Source organism: Camelus dromedarius, chromosome 6, assembly GCF_036321535.1.
Source record: "Camelus dromedarius isolate mCamDro1 chromosome 6, mCamDro1.pat, whole genome shotgun sequence".
Taxonomy (NCBI): Eukaryota; Metazoa; Chordata; class Mammalia; order Artiodactyla; family Camelidae; genus Camelus; species Camelus dromedarius.
In genome coordinates, this window is record NC_087441.1 from 4,040,346 (window position 1) to 4,057,051 (window position 16,706).

The window sequence follows — 16,706 nt, forward strand, 5'->3', positions numbered from 1 at the left end:
TGAAAACAGTCCCTTTCTGCTTAGCCATGGTTCATCTTTGTTAAAGTCTCTGTTCAGGGCGAGAATGCAGCTGAAGCCGTGAAGGACGTGAGTGGCGGTACGGGGCCCATCTCTTGTTAACCTTCGTTTCTCCACAGAAACAGGACATGGAGTCTTACGTTTATTCAGCTAGTTGAATTTTAAATTTTTAAGCTCATTTTACAAAGTGTATTACTTTCAGGGAATGAACACACGTGACATCGAACAAAGCTCCCAAAAGGTTGTTAAATGAGCGTAAAACTTCAAAGAAAAGCAGCAAGAATCAACGGATGTTAGATCAGTTGAGGGGATAGAACTGGACCTCTGATCTGCATCATCTACGGGAGCTAACTTGAAAAGTGTGTCTTTGAAACAGCATCTCAACTAGTCAAAACTAAAGACTGAATGGGTTTAATACTGAAGAAGAATGTCTACGCACAACGGTCAGTTTCTTCCCCGAGAAGCTGCCCAGGCTCAGAGAAGCTGTGCACAAGAGGATGTCTCTCTTTATGAGAGCACCCGCATTAGCACACATAACCCACAGCAATACAGGACTAATTTTCAACGTGTCATAATTAGAAACTACAGTTTGTACTGGGCACATTCCATTAGTCAACACAACTCTCTTTTGTCCCTGCTCAGGCAGTCTCTTGTGACCAGGATGCCTACAAACCAGTGCAGGAGACTTTTAATTAAAGCTGCAGATTGTAACAATTGTGCAATGAAATATTAGTGGAATTAAACCCCATGAAGTCCCTGAGCATGCCCACATTTAATAAATGTAAACAACCATTCACGGCAAGCCCAGGATAAAGTTACACAGGGTGATTTCACAGATTATTCACCCTGTCCACGCTGACAGTCACAGGGTACCGTCTTCTGGGATGGAGTGATGGCCAGAGAACATCCAACCTCAGGAACACCATCAGCATCACGGAACACCTGAATTCAGAGCAGAGCAATTATCTACCCTGTACACGTGCATCTTGATGAAGAGAAAGCTAGTGGTCCATTGGAAGGAGGCAGAGGAGGGGAAAGGGCTTTAGTTTCCAGGCATGTCTTAAGAAGCGATGCCCAACTCAAATGTAATGTGAGGCAAAAATATAATTTTAAACTTTTAGTAGCCACATTACAAAGTAAAAAAAAAAAAAAAAAAGTAAAATCAGCTTCAGTAATGTGTTTTAACCCAGTATGTCAAAAGTGCTTTCATTTCAACGTATAACCAAGAACAAAAGTATTGATGCATTTTACATTATTTCTTTATACCAAGTTTTTTTTAAAGGGGGGCGAATTCACACTGACAGCACATCTCAGGTTGGACCAGCCACACGCCAGGAGCTCTAAGGCCACGCTTGGTTAGTATCTACCATACAAAACAGCATCTAACCAAAGCCAAAGTGTCTGTCGAGAATTATGGATGTCTGTAAAGTGCAGCCTTTGGAAAAGTAGCCAGTGGCTGTAGCCAGGAAACACAGTTAACAAATTATAAATGATCCAATTTTTTAATAGTTTCAACAAGCATGCCCGTTTCCTGACTATTAATACCTTTAATTCGTGAAGCTATGTAAATATTTAAACATACAAAATAATACTATATATATATTTTTAAAAATTTTTTATTGATTGATAATTTTATAATGTGTCTATATATTTTTGATAGGTAAACATATACTTAAAGTGTAAAATATAAATGTAAAGAATACACACAATTTTAAGAATGAGTTATTCTGGGAAGAGAGGGAAGCATGTGTTATGTGAGGAAAATTAAAAGGTGTTCATTTGTAACTGGCAAACTTTTAAGAGATCTTTTTTTCAAAAGAAACTATGCTGTACTTCACGTTTCCTTTTTCTTTTGTATTTTTTGTGGGGGGAGGTAGGTTTATTTATTCATTTATTTTAGAGGAGGTGTCGGAAATTGAACCCAGGACCTTATGTACGCTAAGCATGCGCTCTACCGCTTGAGCTACACCCCCTCCCCCAACTTCTTAATGTCCAAGTCTCTCATTAGAGTCCAGGTAGCAAAGTTTGCTTCATATTTTTTCCGTGAGGTATATTAAGGTATAAGGTAAAACACCAGAAAATTTACATTTAGCCAAATGCCTTAAAATATGAAAATCAGAGAAGTCTCAAAAGAAAGAATCCACACATTCCATTCTTCCTGGTAGCTGAATATGTGAATTGTCAACAGAAACTGTGGAGAGTTCAAATCTACTGAACGGAGGAGGAAAGCAAATTTGCTGAAGCCCTGCCGTATAATTGCAATTACAGCATCACAACACTGTGCAAAACACGGAGCTCTGACGGGGCCAGGCCGCCTGGTCGCCCATCAGTACAAACCCAGAATCATTCTCTTCATCAGGACACAAACACACTCTTGGTGACCCGGGAAAATTTTACTAGTCTGAACTAATTTGAATTAGTCTCATTTCCATGGGCTGGTGTTCCCCTAACGCCAAAGTTATTCTCTGGGCGACACACTCCAGGAAGGCAGAGGTGTTTCTCAGTGACAGCACCTGCTGTCAGTTTGCTGTTAAGTGGCTGGAACGTACAGATAATAAAAGAAAAGATTAGAGGAGGACCACAGCATTCTTCAAAGTGTGAAAACAAAAACTTCTCGTATCCACCGCTTTCACTCTTATTCACAGAAACAGAACTGCCCATGTATAACGTGCCTTTGCCAATAGTTCTGTGGGTAAACGTCTTCTCAGTATCATCAGGGATACCTGAGTAGAAACTAGAAATGCTTCCTTTTTAAAACTTTGTGCTCAATCCTCGGACCCTCCTTTCTCTCACCTCATCTTAGACACAGAGTATCATATATATGAAAAACCCTATAAAAAAGGTTTTCAGAGTCAAGAAGCAGATGGGGAGAAGATGTTGGCATTAACCTCAAAGACTAAACAAACCCTGAGCAAAGTGGGCACTTACTTACTTATACTCAAATACAACGCGTAGTTATTCTGCAAAATGATTCAACCACAGTAATCAAAGTTTTCATAAACCAAGTAAATAATGTCCTGCATTTTAGGCCTTTAGGCATCACAGCCAGGCTTTCCCAGTGACAATTTATGAACTAAAGTGTCCCTATGTTCCCTCTTCTTGATATGACCTTTCATCAGAAGGATATCGGCCGAGTATCAGAAGAGAAAAAGTAATGGCAGAGAGGATGGAAAGCACACGTGTCCACAGAGGGGGAAGAGGCATGTGCAGGCGAGCTGGAGGATAGTGACACGATCGCGTCCACTCATCCTTCACCTGGAAAAATGATCATTTGTTCTAGGGCGCTAAGTCAGGTTACTCTGTGTAAGTTCTGCTCAAGGAAAAGAAAACTCTCCTACTTTCTTGCTTCTGAATCCCCCGAGTCCCTTCAGGTGGCGTGAATAAAATTATCTATGCTAACCATACAAGCACGGGGGCCCTCGTCTCTCACCAGGAACCCCCACTTGCCCTGAAGAAGTGCACATTCTAAAGTCCTTCCAAAACCCTGTGCATCACACCAAAGCAACCCTTTTCTTGGGGCGCCGGGGAAACCTAAGAAGGAGGACATGCCTGCAGTAGACCAAGCCAGTAGACCGGCTCTGCCAACAGTGCCAAGCCCGCTGGAGCTCCAAACGGCTGGGAGGAGCCTCCCAGGACACAGAGGGTAGAGCATCTGAGACTCATATTAGAAAACTTAATCCACAACGAGATGGGCGCTCACTGGGGTGGTGGGCAGAGCTCAGTGGTAGAGTGTGTGCTCAGCTTGCATGAGGTCCCGGGGTCCATCCCCAGCACCTCCATTAGGAAAATGAACAAATAAGTAAATCAAATTACCCATCCCCCCAAAACAAACAAACAAAAAAGAGATCTCACTGGAAAGCGGTTTTCCAGGGAATAAATTGGATGCTCCTCCCATCACGGACCCGAGGCGTCAGTGATTCCAAAACCGGACAGCGAGGGGGAGAGAGGTGAGGGCGGCTCCTCCATCCCCGTCTCGCCCCCGTGGCTCTGCAGGTAGGACCGAGGAAGACGCCAGCAGCTGAGCGCCCCCACTCCCCTGCGTCGGCTTTTATATCAGAGTTTTTTCCTCTTTGTTTTCTCAATATTTAAACGAGAACGGCAGACTTAAGAACGGCTTCCCATCTGGTGTTTGGTTCTTTTTATCCATTTTATGTTCAGCTAAATGAATAGGAAGCAGTGTTTCTTTCATGTCTGTCATTGCATTCAAAACGCACTTTTCAATTAAGAATACGGGACGATGGAGGAAGGTTTCTTTTCAATTGGAGGTCGGTTAATGTTCCTATTTCAGAAGATTGTGCAGTAGTTTAGAGGAAAGCTAAGCCGGTATGATTAGTAATAAGATAGAAAACAATTAACTGGTGCTGTAACAAGCCAAGAGTCACAGGAAGCTGCTTTTGTAGAAAAATCATGGAAATAACTGATTTAAGGAAATGCAACTGTCAACAAGTAAAACTGCGATTATTTTGTCTGGACTTCCAGCTGAGGAACAATTTATATCAGCAAACTACTTATGTGTTTTTCCTTGAGCTTTTAACAAGTTTATCTACTAATTTATGAGTGTGCTAGGAACCACTAAATGGAAACTTGTGTAAAGCATAAATATTGATCTCTGTTTCAAAGGCAGCAAGTGCACTCTGGGGACTCAGAATGAAAACAGAGGCAACTGGGCGGGACCCTCCCAGGGTCCAGACTAAGACTGCAGCGCAGGGCCGTCCTGGCTGGGAGAAATGTTCCACTTAGGCGTTGTTAGGAATCCTGCATCTCTCAAAATTGTAGGGTTGTGAAGAAACCCATCTCCCTCCCTGAAGATTAGACCTTTGGAAAGAAGACAGAAGAGCTCTGTCTGGGATGCATCTGCCATGAGACAAAATGACCAAGCATTGCTGATGTCTGAGGCATGGTGTGTGTGTCTGTGTGCGTGTGTCTGGGTGTGTGTCTTAAGTTAAAGTCTTCTGGACAAAATGATTAGATACTCAACGAGTAAAACAAAATAAGTGGGTATAATCCCTGCCCCATCCCCCACTAACACTTCAGAAGGGCAGAGGTGGGCCAAGAAAACGTGAGATATTCTCCACAGGGGGAGCCTGGGGTAGCAATCTGGTTCTAGGAGAAAAAGGGGAACTTTGGTGACAGTGCCATTGGCAGGGTGTGTATACATTTACCAGATGGTTCAGGATGGCTGGGGAGTGGAGAGGCACTCTACCAGTGTTTCATGTGTCCGCCAACCATGGAATTCTAAAATTGGCAATCTTAGAATTGACAGTGACCTTCATAATCTAACCTCAATTTACAGATGGGAAAATACCCCAAGGGCAAGGCCAAGGTCCCAAGAGTCAAGCCAACTGGAAGCAGACTGGGTCTTCAATCCAGGCATCCTGCCCCATTCAATAAATAGATGCTAACATTTCCTATCACCTCAAAATGTTAGTAGGAATGTAGCTTGGTGCAGCCATTATGGACAACCGTATGGAGATTCCTTAAGAACCTGAAAACAGACTTACTCTGTGATCCAGCAGTCCCACTCCAGGGCATACATTCCAGAGGGAACTAATTTGAAAAGACACACGTGCCCCGCTGCTCCAGGGTGAGAGCCTGAGCTAGCGCTGGCTGCAGCGTGGATGCTGACCTTGGCGTCTTGTCCCAACGCGAGCACCTGACGTAAGCCTGGACTGCCCAGGCACCCACTTCAGAGAGGCAGCCTCTGGATGCAGGCTATCTCCAGTGAACACACTGCCAGCCCCGCCACTAGATAAGCAGCCAGGTTGCCACCGCCCCCACGAAGCTCCTTTGTTTTAGAGATGCTGGTTAATTTAGATAATTGGCCATTTGGGCTGCTTGGGGTTTTTTTCCCTTTCTTTCTCTCTTCCCACGTTTTAAATTCCTGCTGTCCTGTTTTAAATTTGCCAGTAAAGAATGAGCCCACGAAAGCCTAGACCTCCACCCCCCAACTCGAGTAAAAGCAGAGCCCCAGGCCCCTGCGAGCTCGCTCTCCCCCCACCCCTTGCTGGCAGCCCCGGGTGTACCCTGTACGCTCCAGGACCTGTAAGTAATAAACTTCCTTTCTCCGGAGTTCCCTGGTGGTTGTCGCTGAAAGGTGTCTTGCAGTCGCAAGAATCGGTGGTCCAGTGGGAAGAAGCTCTCAGGCCCAGGCGAGCGCCCCCAGGGGTTTCCAGCCATCACGTTCCTCTGCGTAGGCTGAAACCTGCACAAAGCAGTGGTGTTTGAGAGGAGCGGTCAGGGAGGCATCTCTGAGAAGTGACACGTGAGCAGAGATCAGATGAGCTGAGGACGCGTGCTGTGCGCTGTCTGGGGAGGTCATTCCAGGCAGAGGGAAAAGCCTGGAGACCAAAGCATGCTCAGAGGACGTGAGGGAAAACAAGTGTGAGACGGGAGGTGGGGGGAGGATGGGCCCCTGCAGGAACTGGCAGAGAGCGTCTTCCTAGCTGCCCAGCCAGCAGCCCTGGCCTTTTGACAGGTCCAAGCCTGTTTCTCATAAGCACCATCAGAGAGTGCAGAACCAGATGCACGCAGCACACAGAAACGCCGCAGGTGGAGTAGGAAAGCTCTGTATTGGAGTTTCTACGTGGGGTGATGACAAAGTTTTGGAAACAGAGAGTGGTGGCGTTTGCCTAACACTGACTGTGGGCAATGCCCATGGTGGTACATTTAAAAATGTTCAAATGGAAATCTGATGTTATATGTAAACATATATGTATTTTCCCACCGTAAGAGAAAAGGAGCTTCATGTTAGCTTGGCTTCATGTCGAACTTAGATGAATGTTGGCCAACAGAGAAGACCAATAAGAACAAAGACCCCCCCAGGGCACTTCTCCGTTAGTGCCCAGGGCGGCCAGAACACGTGCCAGCAGGAATTCGCTGTCCCGCAGGTCAGGAGGCCAGAACCAAAGTCAAGTCTGCACCGGGTGTTTCCCCCCAAGGGCTGTGAGTGAGGCTCCGCTCCAGGCCCCTCTCCGTGGCCTGCAGACACATCTTCATGCTCACACGGCATTCTCCAAGCATCTCTGTGCAGGACACCAGTCATACTGGACGAGGGCCCACACTGAAGACCTCGTTCTGGCTTACCACGCCCTGACAGAGACCCTGTCTCCAAATAAAGTCACATTCTGAAGTAGTCAGGGTTAGCGCTTCAACTTATAAATTTGGGGGGAAACAATTCAACCCATAAGAGCCATGAAAGTGCACGCGCACACACACACGCACACACACACCGCTGCCACATGATGATGGAGACACAGAGATGGAGGTGGACTTTGGGTTGGAGCTGTGCCAGTTCACAGCTCCAGGGTGCTGGTCAGGTGGATCAGCCATTCTGACCTGCATTTCCTTGGGTTTAAGTGAGATCAGATCCGCCTCGGAGGTGGGCTCTGAGGATGAAGCCATGTGCAACCCTCGGGGTGGTCTGCAGCTCCCTGTCCTTCTTGGAGCTCCCCTGCCCCACCTCCAGCCACCCCCTCCCCCCCACTTAGGGCTTCTCTGCCTTTCTGTGCTTCAGTGTCTGTACATACACGTATCTCTTTGTCAGCTCTGTCTCATATACATATGTCACAGATTTTTGGAAGGTTTGGATTCACTTCCTGTTTTACTGCTGACTTTGCACTGGAGGCAGCAGTCTCCGGACAGCTGGGAACAAGGCTTTGAGAGAAGAATAAAGAGACTCAGGCGGGAGCCCTGCCTCCTCCTACAACCCACTGTGGACCCTGAGCCCTCTTCTGCTTCCTAGGAGACGTGGAGCAGATACTTGCTAAACTCCCTCTTACCATTAGCTTCCCACCAGCCTAGAAACTTGGAAAGCTTGCAGTCATTCTCGTCCTCAGCAAGAGCCAAGGGGAAGGGCATCTGGGGAGGAGAGAGTCTTATTTGTGATTTAGTGATCAGCACACAATTCTAAATCAAAGTAGACAATTTCACATGTGTTTGCTTGTTTTAATTATGTATTTTTCCACTTTGCAAACCATACTGCTTTCTCCATATTGATGATTCCAGGCACATGAAGAGAAGTTGTTCTCATTTTTCAAGAGATACTAGAGTTTCTAATACCCTGAGAATCCCTGACAATATCTGTAAGATTCTCTCCTCCACCTTCAGCTCTACCCCATGACCCCCACGATCCAGGACTTCAATGACTATGTCCCCTGACATGGAATGGATTGCTCCAGAAATCATGGCTTCTCAGGAAAACACATCCTGTGCCTTCTTGATTCCATGCCATCCTCTTGTGCAGTTTGACCACCCCCATTGTTCTCTTCCAACTCAAGTTCTGCACTTAATAGTCCCAGCTTGCTGTCCACATCTTCTCCAGATCCTCTCCAGTGCTACTTCTCCTCATTCTTCATTCTTTCAGCCCTTCCACAGACATTGCTATTTTATTTTATTTTATTTTATTTATCTAGATTCTGCTTGAACATCTCTGGTAAACCATTCATTCATTCTTTTATTTTTCTAAAAAATTTAGTTGAATGATTACTACAGCCTAATGTGTGAGAATAGAAAGGAGAAGACAAAACCACCATCCTCCAGGAAACTGTGGTCCAATGACAGAAAAGTCAACATTTTCAGCGTAGTAGGCTAAGACACATGTTAGGAAGTTTGCATCATTTCCAATCTTGATATCAACTTTTATCAACAGAAAGAAGCACTTAGCAGTGACCCCATTTTTTTCAAGATGTTAACTCACTTAAATGTCAACGTCTCTCCATGGCAAACACCCAACACAGTTATGCGTAAATCAACACAACCAACTTTGCTGCCGCCTTTAAGAAAAAAACCCAAAGGTAATATAAAATCCAATCATACCTTGTAAGAAGGATATTATCATATAATAATAAATTGGGCAACAAAGTTCAAGATAATTTTTAATTTCTTAAAAGGGGATTAAAAATAAAATTGAGCGCTTGAGCACTTCCTGGTAATTAAATTTTCTCAAGCAGGCCACAGCCTCATCACCACCGCAGGAGGCAGTCCATTCACTCCCTGGACAGCTTTAATTGTGAGAACATCCTTCTTCCCCAAAATGAATTGAAATCAATTCTCTATAACTTTCCCGCTGACACCAGCCCTGCCCTCTGGGACTCTCAGAATGATTCGAATCTGTCTTCCACATGGCGGTCCTTTAGGTCACCCCCTTGCTTAGTCTTCTCTTGTCCAGACTTGAGGTCCATGCAGCACAACCGATCTTGTACATTATCATTTTTTGTTCAAACAGAAACTTACTACTGAAGGTACTCAGCCTTATAAAGTCCTGTGAAATGCTGCTCTGCACCCTCCCCATCTATAAACGTAAGTGAACCACCACCACCCTGTTAGGCAGCTTCTCTTTCTTGCATGGTCCAGATCACGGTCAGGGTGGGCAAGCCTTTAAAGCGCCTCCTCTCATCCTGCTGCTTAACTGCATCTCTCCTCTCCTGGGTTTTCCTGCAGTTGGCTTTCTTTCAGTTAAAGGATATGATTTTACATTTATCCTAGTAAATCCATCTTTTTAGCGTCAGTATAATTTCTAAATATGTTAGCTATTTGGAAGTCCCGATTCTGTTAGCCAATATACTCATGCTGGGTTCACAGTATCCATACTTTTGATAAGCATTTGTTCTGAGTCTTCACCCAAATAACTGAACCTTTTAAATCAGGCATGAAGTTCTATCAGAAATCCCTCTCCAGGCCTCTAAGGTCCAGAGCAGACATACTTGCACGGATACTCCCTCCTCTGCGGTCATCAGAGCTCTGCTGGACGCGTTCACAGGCTCCCCTCCTCTCCCTCGGCTCCTCCCCTCTGCAGCGCCCCGCCCCACCGGCCCTCCCTCACGGAGCCCACCCCCCTGAACTACTCCTGTGAGCTCTGTTAGACGTAGGTAGGTCGCACTGACATTTTGGAATGAAGGAAGCTTTGGAGCTAGAAATATCTTGGTTTGAATTCCAGCCCAGCAAGTTAGTAGCCTATTTCCACCCCGTTCTGTGAGCAAATACTCATTCCTCTGAGTATTGTATTCATTTTCCCATCTCTCAAATGAGTATGATACCTGTCCTGCCCGATAGCACGGGGGAGGTGGGGGAGAAGGAGGAAGGGGAGAAAGGGGAGGGGGAGGAGGGGGAGGGGGAGAGGGAGGACAGCCGACGTTATTGTATCAGGTAAGGGCCAACACACTTCAGGCCTTCGCTTCTGAGCTTCCTGCAAGCACTTTACATCCGTGTCTTGTACCAAGTCTGGATTATGGGACAGAACTAGTGTTTTGCCTTAACTTGTCCAACACATGTTGGCTGTTTAATGAGATCGCCCCCCGCAGTGGGCTGAATGTTTACACCTCCCCCCTTAAATACCTACGTCCAAACCCTCCCCCCAAGCTGATGGTACTAGGAGGCGGGGCTTTGGGAGGTGCTTAGGTCATGAGGGTGGAGCCCCCACGAATGGGATTAACACCCTCCAGAAAGCTCTGTTTTCACCCTGTGAGGACACAAGAAGGTGGTCCTCCACAACCTGGAAGAGGGTCCTTATCAGAATCTGACCAGGCAGGCTCCCTGATCTTGGACTTCCAGGTTCCAGAAGCATGGAAATAAATTTATATTGTTTTATAAATCATGCAGTCCATGGTGTTTTGCCAGCACATTCTGAATGGCTGAACTGAGAACTTATGTTTGGATCTGCACCTTTGACACCAGCCATATAAACAGAAGAGGATAATCAGTGATGACATCTGCGCAAGTAACTTGAGATTTTTTTCAAAGGCGTGTTTTCCTAGTTATTTCGTCTGACTGCTTCCGCTCGTGTTACCCTTGCTGCTGTTAGAACTTATTCTGACTATTTTGAATTAGTCACAGAAGGAGGGCAGTTCTGAACAAATAAGGGGAATCAATCAAAAAGGGCAGAATCCCAATTTGGATGAGAGCTTTGGGATGATGGCTCCCTCAACTCAAATAAAATGAACATACCCATGATCAGTGAGCAATTTGCAGTTTCCAGGATGGAAAAGAAGAGACACTTCTGAGAAACTGGTCCTGCTAGGGTATAGCAAAGAATGATGGCAGTGGCGGACCCGGGACTTCTTCTACACTTGAGATTTTCTCATAATAGAGAAATGAGATGGACTTGACCAAGGTGAGAAAGAAGTGGAGAAAAGAGCTAATTCTCAACAGAGAAGTGGAAACCCAAGAGAAAAAGAGGAAGGACTTAGAAGAGAGGAGACTGAATGGGACTGGAAGAACAGAGCCGCGGCTTCTGCGTGGAGCAGGCTTCCCGGGTCCTGAGCCAGACTGCGGGCGCAGGCGTGGGTGAAGGACGCCCCTGGGGACCGTTTTCCCCAAATGTGTGTTTTTTGATATAATAAATCGTGAGTAAGGAGAGCCAAAGAGCTTAACCAAAAAAACTTTTTGCAGTAGAAAACCAAGAATATCTGACTATTTAGTTTGTTTTCTGGCCTAGGGGGGAAGATAACATTCTCACAAGTTATAATGCAGGCAAATATCTCTCCAGACACCAATGCAAACAAGAAAATGACAGGAAAGCTCCAAGCTTTTTAAAACCAGACTTCATGGAAAAACTAAAGAATGTATAAATCAAATGTGATATATTTTCACCCATATCTCCTTAATTTTAGGAGTCTCTGTAGCATAATAGCTTTACTTCGCAAGAATCAAAGACATGACATAGGCTATTAATGGGTACCTTAGGGACTTCACATGAGTTTAAATCCTCTTTTCAACTTCCAACCAAACACAAAATAGCTCGTCACTGACTCTTCTTTTTCTGAATTGTATCCACCCCTACGAAGTTATGTTTCCAACATGTTCCACCAAATAATTCATCTTTTGCTGACACCTAAGCCACTGTAACTTCAAATTCATCAGTAAGAAGGGCTTTTAATCAGAAGTTAAGAAAATACTGCCACGAAATCAGCTGTAGAACGATCTGCCACCTTATGTAGACAAGCTTTTCGATGAGAACTCACAAATATCAAGATTCAAACGGCTCTCAAAATTTAAAAACAGAGGTTAAAAAGGAAATGGACCTCCTGGACACTTCAGCATGTCCAGGGAATTACAGACCTTTGCACATCTTGTATGGAGGTTTAACTCTGAGCTGAGACAAGGCAATTTTGTTTGTGCAGCGTAGCCGGATGGTCAGAATTACCTGATACATTTAAAACCTCACAGTAAGTACTGTAGGAGGTGAGATTTTGCCCTCAGGGTGACTGAGCACTGTTTACAGTGCCTGGATTTGGAGAGTGGGTTCAAATACAATTCACAGACATCCACTCAGGGCTCACGATGTGCAAGATATAGAACAAGGACCTTTAGCTGGTAGGTAAGTAAGGGAGTGGAGGGGAGTCCTCATCCTGGTGGGTTCCTGAGCAGATGTGAGACAGGCCACACGTGACAGCTGGAGCGAAGTGGGGGAATCTGACAAGGCCTCCCCCTGCTGTGCCATTAACTCTGCGTATTTGGAGTGAGAAGTGGGGCTGGAGCACGAGGTCCATCAATGTGTCAGGATTCCCTTCAGAAGAAAATGTTCATCTGTGGTGTTTGCCATGAAAATTGGTTCCAGACGAGGAAAGGACGAGGAGAGAAACAGCAGAAGCAGAGATAAAAAAAAGAGTCAGGAAGACTCTGCTCTTCCCTCAGCATCCTGAGAAGAAGGCTCTTATTTCCTGGTGTTGGAGGGACCAGCCAAGTTAAGAACATTCTGCATCTTTCTACATTTCTGCAAGACAGGCATATTTCTACTTCTTGTACCCATTGCCCTAGTAACAGATCCTAAGTTCAATCTTTCCCATCACAAGAAGGTAAGTCCTTATAACAGATCTTCTAATAAAGCCGGAGGCGGGGCGGGGGTCGGTCCTCGAAGATAGAAGATTTCCCTGTAGGCACAAAACCGATAAATAAAATGAGGTTTTCAAGTTAGAAGCTCAGACCATAAAAGCTTACAGAATAATTGGCCCTGAGGCCCACAAACTTCCAGACCTGCAAATAAAAGAAATATACTTCACAGTGATGGTCTCCAGATGGAGGCCCACAAGTGTGGTCTGAGCCAGAAGCCGAAGCGATTTACACACGTGAGTGAGATCAGCGTCCGCAGATTCGGCGAAGGTCACGGGAGCGCCCCGACAAGAGGCCAGTCCCGGCACACCCGGCCCGGCACACGCGACCCGACACACCCGCCCCAGCACACCCCCCCCCCCCCCCCCCCCGGGCACACGCGCCCCGGCTGAGGCTTCGCGAGGACGAGGCCCTTTCCCGGAGGCGGGGGGGGGGGGGGGGGGCGGGAGTCCCGGGCGCGGGAGGGGCCGCTGAGCCCGGACCCCAGGGGCGGTGAAAGCGCCCCCCCCCCGCGCGCCCGCGCCCCTCGCGCGCCCCGCGCCCTCTCAGCGGAAGCGAGGCTGGTCCCCGCAGGCTTCCTTTCCGCTGGGCGCGGGCCGCTCCGCAGCCTGCCTCCCGGGCCTCCTGCTCGCCCTCTGGCCGCCGCCTGCAGGCCGTCCTCGGGCAGAGAGGCCAGCAGCCCATGCCGGCGACCCGCCAGTCGCCGTCCTCCTCTGCTCCGGCCACCCCGGGCCCTTCCTGCTCGCCCAGGGGGGCGCTTCCGGGAGCTGCATCCGCAGGGGCCTCTGCGCCCCCCGCCCCCGCCCCGTGTGAACGGCCGCGGTTCCTCCGCCTCCGTCCCCTGCGGGTCCTGCTCCTGCTGCCTCGGGGTCTCTCCCCAGGAATCTCCTGGAAGCTTCCTCCCACTGCCTCCGTCTCTGCCCCGCGCTCTCCTTGCAGGGTCCCCAGGGCCCAGACTGGTTGTTGTCTCAGCTGCCCCAAGCCCGTCCCACCCCCGCATCCCGCCCAGCACTTACCCACCATTTGGTACGTTAGGTTTTTTATTTGTTGACTGTCTCTCTCCCAGTCCGCAGCTCCAGGAAGGCAGCGGTTTCTGTTTCCTGCTGTGTTTTGGGTTCTCCAGTGCCTGGAGCATCAGAGCTCAAGGAGCTTTGTCGACTGGAGAATCTCTCTGTTTCTCAAGGAGTGATCAATTGACTGCAGCTCACAGGCATAACCCATGTATTTGAATTCTTCCGTTAAGAGCTCTTTTGTAACTTAAGTCATTCCAACTTGTCCTCCACATGGGAGGGAGCAATGAGATTACAATCAAACAGCTAGGAAGCTGCGGGGCTGGGATCTGAACCCCGGACAAGGGGGTCAGAACCCACACTCCTCCCTGCTACTTACTGCTCCTCTTATTTCAGCAAAGTGTGAGGAGGGCCCAGAAGATGGCAGATACCTTCTGCAGACACCCAGACACACAGAGACACCCCTGGGACCCGGGGCCTCCCACTCTCTGGGAGACAAACAGGATAACGCTGGTGGCAAGAGGAAGCCTCGGCAGTGGTGGAGGTGCAGAGAGGCACAGAGAGGTCTCCCTGGCAGAGGGGGCAGCAGAGCAGCCCCGCAGGGCTGAGAGGGGTCCCGACGTGTGGGAGGCCTCACAAGCTGCTCAGTGTTTGGGGTCACATCCCGTGAGGATGGAGGAGCAGGAACCGAAGCTGTATCCACGCCGATACACGCGGACATGGTGTGTCCACGCCAGATCACATCGGGGAGGCAAGGACAGACTTCCACAGAGTTGAACTCCCCTGATACAAAGTATTTCAGGGCATTTTCAGATCTTTAAACAAACACAGCCATGTGACATTGTATTTCACACGCCTGTAAGCTCATAGCCTTAGTGTAACAAGCAGCAAAGGCACACAACGTCCACGCGCACCCCGAGGTGTGCCCTGTATGTGAATAAATGTAATCAGTACGGTCCACGTGCCCAGACGCTTGCCTGGTGGGCTATACAGAGATTCTTGGTTCTGTATTCGCTTTCCCTGGATGAGCAATAACCTCCTACCTGATCCCCCTCCTTCCTACCTGGAGACCAGAGTGAGCTTCTTGGAGGGAAGACCCAGTCGGGGCACGTCTTACCTTCAAGCCCTCACCGGCAGAGACTGACATCCTCATACGTGTGGTCATGAGGCCTGGGAGGTCATCCGTGGAGAAGTGGCCCCTCCCCGTCAGCGGACCTGCAGCGTCATCCTGTCCTTTGAGCTCACTTGGTGCAACTTTTCCACGGCTGCCTCTTCTTGCTGCGTCTTTAAAAAGCCAGGCTGCTAATCCCATCAGGACCATTGCCAGAATGTTATATCCTAGTTGTCATCAGAATCCAACCCAAATGTCACCTCCTCAGTGAAGCCTTCCCTGACCACCTTACCCAAAGCGGTTCCCCGCCTGGGGCTGGCGTCATGGGCGTGGGACCAGCCCAGGGGCAGGGGCCTTGGGCGCAGGAGGGCCCTGTGCTGGGCCTGATGCTCTGTGTGGCCGTCTTGAAGCCCTGCCTTGCTATTTTTTTGACAGCAGGCCCTGCACACTGTGTCCCCAGTTCTCCCCTTGCTCCAGGTTGCCTCATCCCATTCGGCTTTCTACGTGGCACTTCCCATTATTCAAAGTGATCCCTGTTGTTAATCTGCTCACTGACCTTTCCCCTCTCTAAGACGTGCGCTCCCACAGAACAGGAACGTCGCCAGCCTGGCTCACCACTGGGTCTCTGGCACCTGAAACAGGGCCAGACGGAGAGTGAGTCTCCATAAGCACATGGTGAATTAATGACGAAGGCAGAACACTAAAAATACAGCGGGGAGTCCAAAAAATGCAGAAAGGAGTGGATGCGAGCTGGGCCTTCTGCCATGGCTTCAGACTCATTTCTCCAACACCGGTCATCCCACTGATGTGAGACACTGATTAATAAAATAAACACGTGTCATCCTAGGGTAAATCCATCCCCACAGTTGAAGAACCAAAACGGCGCTTAAATAGTGCACCTGCCAGGGGTCCCGTCCCGGAACCACCTCCTCCCCTCCTCCTTCCTTGTGGAATCCCGGTGGTGTTCAGGGGTCCCTCCTCCTGCCATCTGTGCTCCTCTGGGAAGTGACCTCATCCCCGCTCCAGCACTGGACCGGGCTGGCCTGGCCACTTCCAGGTGCCTAGATGGGAAGTCAGAACCAAGGCAAGCTGGACCGGGCAATCCTGAGGGCATTCTTCCCAGATCTTCCAAAAGAGTTTCTGCAGCTGAGTCTTCTCCCCTGACCCTGTCTGCCCCACCATGGGTCTCGGAACGACTAAATCTTAACTCACCATCAGCTGAGAAATAAAATCTTCAGTGGAGGGAGGGCAAGCCCAAGAGCTGCACGCTGCTGGGGCTGGAGCCACTGACTGAGCCTGAGACCCGCCAGGTGCAGGGGGCCAGCCCATTTCCCATTTAAGCCGGTTTGGTCGGGTTCTCTGTTTCTCGGAGTCAACAGTGTCTTAACTGATCTGTAATGATCACTTTTCTGCAGAGAGAGAACATTAGCGAGATAGGACCTAATTGCATTCGTCATATACCTTCTGCCGCATTCAGTGATGTGCAGTATTTAAAAATACCATCAACTTTACTTTTCCAAATATGTCACTATATTCATGCTTGAAAACAGAGGCTATAGCCTTTTATGGCATGTTTGAGGGTTATGCCCATCAAGGCGGAACGTACATCACAGGGTCTTTGTCAAGACAGTGGGACTGAAGGACTGTGGTGAGGAAACCAGCTCTGTGTCTAGGACCAGAGCCCCGGCCCCACCCCCTCCTCACTTGGGGCCAAGACAGAGGTCATAAGCTCTCCAGCCTCC